A 5,873-nucleotide genomic window follows, 5' to 3' on the forward strand; every position below is an offset into this window, starting at 1 on the left:
TAACTCTCTTCTGGATACAGTTACTTCAAAGGATAGGAGAATACATAGGAAAGTACCAGATCCTTCTGAATCATTAAAGCATTAACCTTTAAAAAAAAAAAAAAGACTGAATGATTTGTCAATCAACATTAAGTTGCCAAATCCTATCCACTATATCCTCACAACAGATTTTATCTTCCTATCCTTCTGTTCTTTGGCCCCAGCCCCTCTGCCTCTGCCTTCTAGAGTATTTCCATAATCCCTAAATTACTTTCTGACTTCAAGACTTACCTGTGTCTGTCTATCCTGCATGTTGCCAACAAACACATAAGAATCACCTGGGTAGCTTAAGTACCAATTCTTGGGCCCCACCCCAGATATTTTGATTTAGAAATGCTGATGTGAATGCAAGAAATCTATATGTTCTTAAACAAGCTTTCCAGGTGATTTTAATGTACATCAATATTTGGGAGCCACGGGGCAAATCATGCCATGGGACTTCTTTAAAATGCATTTTGAACCTCAATGCATGAGGTGCATTGCATGGTCTGAACCTCGAACCAACTCTTATTTTATATCCAACAGCCCAGCTTCCCTAGGCCAATAGTTCAGCCATTGCAGAAAACTCCTGCAGGAAATGGGCATTAGGATCACCTGAAGGACTTGTTAAAATGCAAATAGCTGAGTCCCACTTGAGAGTTTCTGGTTCAGTAGGTCAGGGGTCCAAGAATTTGCATTTATATTTCCTAGATGTGATGCTTATGCTATCAATGAACCATTCTGTGGCAATCAGCAGACTAAATAAAAAGTGGTGTTGGGGACTTTCCTGGTGGCGCAGTGGTTAAGAATCCGCCTGCCAATGCAGGGGACACGGGTTTGATCCCTGGTCCAGGAAGATCCCACATGCCGCGGAGCAGCTAAGCCCATGCACCACAACTACTGAGCCTATGCTCTAGAGCCCATGAGCCACAACTACTGAGCCCACGTGCCATAACTGCTGAAGCCTGCGCACCTAGAGCCCATGCTCTGCAACAAGAGAAGCCGCCACAACGAGAAGCCCACGCACCGCAACGAAGAGTAGCCTCCGCTCGCTGCAACTAGAGAAAGCTCATGCGCAGCAACAAAGCCCCAACGGAGCCAAAAATAAAATAAATAAATAAATATATTTTTTAAAAAAGTGGTGGTGGGATGCAGGGAGGAGACAGGAAGTAGAATGGTGGTTGCCAGGGGTGGAGGGGAGGAGGAGATGGGGAGTTACTATTTAATGGGTACAGAGTTTCAGTTTGAGGAGATAATGAAGTTCTAGATGGATGATGGTAAGAGTTGCACAACAATGCGAATGTACTTAATGTCACTGAGCTATATACTTACAAGTGGCTAAATAGTAAATTTATGTTGTGTATATTCTACCACAATTGAAAAAAAAAGTAAGAGACGTATTGAAGGGGAAGAAAGTGCATAAATAAAGGCATCCCTTTCATGGGATGAACTTCAGTAGGATGGAGAGCACTATAGGAATGGGGAATTCTGGCATTATTGGAGTACTGGCAGTAGGGATGTAAAGAAATTGATAGATGTGTGCAAGTGTGACATAAATAAAATGAAGGGGAGGGGGCAGAAAAACTGTGAATGCTGTCCTTGGTCCTGAACCAATAGTACCTGTTGGCAAATGGTTATCTGACCTACTTTGAGGCACTGGTAACTCCTCTTTTCGGGCTTACAGTTCAATATTTAATTTTTTAAAAAAGAACGAAGATTTTACTGTCTCAGAACAAATAAAATCCCGAATTATTATCAATTTACCTAGCTTATTCCTTGTATTTTGACCGTTGTATCAGGTTACCACTTGTAAGAATTTTCTCCTTTTTTTTTTTTTTTGCGGTACGCGGGCCTCTCACTGTTGTGGCCTCTCCCGTTGCGGAGCACAGGCTCCGGACGCGCAGGCTCAGCGGCCATGGCTCACGGGCCCAGCCGCCCCGCGGCATGTGGGATCTTCCTGGACCGGGGAACGAACCCGTGTCCCCTGCATCGGCAGGCGGACTTTCAACCACTGCGCCACCAGGGAAGCCCCTCCTTTTTCCCATTAGAAAGAAAAGGCAGTACATGCCCCCTTTCCCTCTCCAACCTAATCATAAGCTTATACATTGGAATGTCAGTTGAGGTGAAGTATCACTAGGACTTGTCAAGTGACTGTGTAAGAGGGATGAAGGGGAAGATGGAATTGAAGATGGCTGGCAGGGTTTTGCTTAAACGACACCCCTCAAAGAGGCTTCAGAGACTACCCTATTTGGTGTGGCTCCTCTTTCCAGTCATTCCCTATCCAATTACCATGTTTTATTTTCTCCATAGCCCTTGCTGATCCCTCTGCCTTTACTTCCCTAAAATCTTTGCATGACCCCCTCTTTTACTTCACTTAGGTCTCACAAGCTTTTTTAAAATTCATGCCCCCACTCATTCCTTATCACATTTAACTTTCATTTTTCTTCAAACATGTATGCCTCACAACTAAAAAATAGGCAAATGATTTGAAAAGACATTTCACCAAAGAAGATATATAAATGGCCAGAAAGCACATTAAAAGATTCCCAACATCATTAGTTATTAGAGAAATGCAAATCAAAACCACAATGAGATACTACTTCACAACCACTAGGATAGCTATAATCAAAAAGATGAATAATCCTAGGTTGCAAGGATGTTTCAACATATGCAAATCAATAAATATAATACACTACATTAAAGGAATAAAAGACAAAAATCATATGATCATCTTAATAGATACAGAAAAAGTACTTGACAAAATTCTACATACTTTTATGATAAACACTCTCAATAAATTGAGTATAGAAGAAATATACTTCAACATTATAAAGGCCATATATGACAAACTCACAGGTATTCATACTCAGTGGTGAAAAGTTGAAAGCTTTTCCTCCAAGATCAAGAACAAGACAAAGGTGCCCACTCTCACCACTCCAATTCAGCATAGTACTGGAAATCCTAGACAGAGCAGTTAGGCAAGAAAAAGAAACAAAAGGCATCCAAGTTGGAAAGGAAGAAGTTAAATTGTGTGTTTGATGATGACATAATCTTGTATATAGAACATCCTAAAGACTCTACCAAAAACACTGTTACACCTAATAAACAAATTCAGTAAAGTTACAGGATACAAAACCAACACACAAAAATCAGCTGCATTTCTACACACTAACAATGAACTATCTGAAAAATAAAGAGAACATCCTGTTTACTATAGCATCGAAAACAAAATACTTAGGAATAAATTTCACCAAGGAAGTTGATGAGCTATACATGAAACACTATAAGACATTGATGAAAGAAATTGAAGAAAAATAAGTGGAAAAATGTCCTGTGTTCATTAATCAGAAGAATTACTATTATTAATATTAATTTGTCCATACTACCCAAAGCCATTTATAGATTCAATGCAATCCCTATCAAAATTCCAATGGCATTTTTCACAGAAATAGAAAAAACAATCCTAAAATTTGCATGGAACCACAAAAGACCTCAACTAGTCAAAGCAATCCTGAGAAGAACAAAGCTTGAGGCATAACCATTCTTTGTTTCACACTATAATACAAAGTTATAGTAATCAAAACAGTATGGTAATGGTACAAAAACAGACACAAGTCCAATGAAACAGAATCGAAAGCCCATAAAAACTCTCACATATATGGTCGACTAATATTTGACAAGGGATCCCAAGAATACTCAATGGGAAAAGGACAGTCCCTTCAATAAACTGTTTTGAGAAAACTAGATAACCACATGCAGAAGGATAAAACTGGACCCTTATCTTACACCACTCACAAAAATTAGCTTGAAATGGATTAAAGGCCTAAACATAAGACCTGAAGCCATACAACTGCTAGAAGAAAACATAAGGGGAAAGCTCCTAGACACTGGTTGTAGCAATGATTTTTTGATATGACATCAAAAGCACAAGCAATAAACACAAAAATTAATAACTGAGACTACATCAAACTAAAAGGCTTCTGCACAGCAAAAGAAACAATCAGCAAACTAAAAAGGCAACCTATGGAATGGGAGAAAATACTTGAAAATCATATCTTTGATAAGGGGTTAATACCCAAAGTATACAAAGAACTCATACAACTCAACGGCAAAAACCAATCTGAATAAAAAATAGAGGAACTAATATATATTTTTCCAAAAAAGACATATAAATGGCCAATAGGTACATGAAAAGGTGCTCAAAATCACTAATCATCAGGGAAATGCAAATCAAAACCATAATGAGAGAATCACCTGTTAGAATGGCTATCATCAAGAGAATGAGAGATACCAAGTGTTGGTAAGGATATAGAGAAAAGGGAACCTTTGTGCACTGTGTTGGTGGGAATGTAAATTGGAGCAACCACTATGAAAACAGTATGGAAGTCCCTCAAAAAATTAAAAATAGAACTACCATTTGATCCAGCAATCCCACTTCTGGGTATATATCCAAAGGAAATGAAAACAGGATCTCAAAGAGAAATTTGCACTCATATTTATTGCAGCATTATTCACAATAGCCAAGAAACGGGGGTAAAAAATATATATGCCATTAAAAAACAGAAGGGGGGGGCTTCCCTGGTGGCACAGTGGTTGAGAGTCTGCCTGCCGATGCAGGGGACACGGGTTCGTGCCCCAGTCCGGGAAGATCCCACATGCCGCGGAGCGGCTGGGCCCGTGAGCCATGGCCGCTGAGCCTGCACGTCCAGAGCCTGTGCTCCGCAACAGGAGAGGCCACAACAGGGAGAGGCCCGCGTACTGCAAAAAAAAAAAACACACACAAAAAAAACAAACAAAAAAAAACCCAGAGGGGAATCCTGCCATTTGTGACAGCATGGATGGACTTTGGGGGCATTATGCTAAGTAAAATAATTCACACAAAGACAAATACTGTATGATCTCATATGTGGAATCTAAAAACATCAAAGTCATAGAAATAAAGTAGAATGGTGGCTGCCAGGGCTGAGGAGTAGGGTAAAAAGGGAGATGTTGGTCAAAGGGTACAAACTTTCAATTATAAGATGAATAAGTTTTGGGGATCAAATGTACAGCATGGTGACTATAGTTAACAACACTGTATTGTAAATTTAAAAGTTGATATGAGAGTAAAGCTTTGATGTTCTCACCCTAATAACAACAAAAACAACAAAATGGTAATTATTTGAGGTAAAGTATGTATGAACTAACCTTATTATGGTAAAGATTTTGCAATATAGCTGTTTATCAAATCATCACACTGTACATCTTAAACTTACACAAAGTTATACATCAATTATATCTCAATAAAGCAGGGGAGAAAAATGGAAAATAACAAGTGTTGGTGAGGATGTGGAGAAATTGAAACGCTCCTGAGTGGTGGCAATGTAAAATGATCTGGCCACTTTATACCTAGGAGTAGAATTGTTGGGTGATATGGTAACTTGCTGTTTAACTTTGTGAAGAATTTCCAAACTGTTCCTCAAAAAAGTTAAACATAGAGTTACCATATTACCAACCAATTCCACTCCTAGGTAAGTACCAATGATAAGTGAACATATATATCCACACAAAAACTTGGACACAAATGTTCATAGCACTATTACTCATAATAGCCAAAGAAAGAAACAACCTAAATGTCCATCAACTGATTAATGGGCAAACAAAATGTGGTACATCCATAAAATGGAATATTATCTGGCAATAAAAAGGAATGATTTATGCTACAACATGGATGAAACATGAAAACATTACGCTAAGTGAAAGAAGCCAGTAAACAATATTTGATCCTGTTCACAAGACATTCTCAGAACAGACAAATCCATAGATAAAGAAAGTGGATTCATGGTTGCCAGGGACTGCAGGGAGGAAAGAATGAG

The sequence above is a fragment of the Monodon monoceros genome, unplaced genomic scaffold, assembly GCF_005190385.1.
Source record: "Monodon monoceros isolate NGI ecotype Baffin Bay Population unplaced genomic scaffold, NGI_Narwhal_1 Super_Scaffold_6, whole genome shotgun sequence".
Taxonomy (NCBI): Eukaryota; Metazoa; Chordata; class Mammalia; order Artiodactyla; family Monodontidae; genus Monodon; species Monodon monoceros.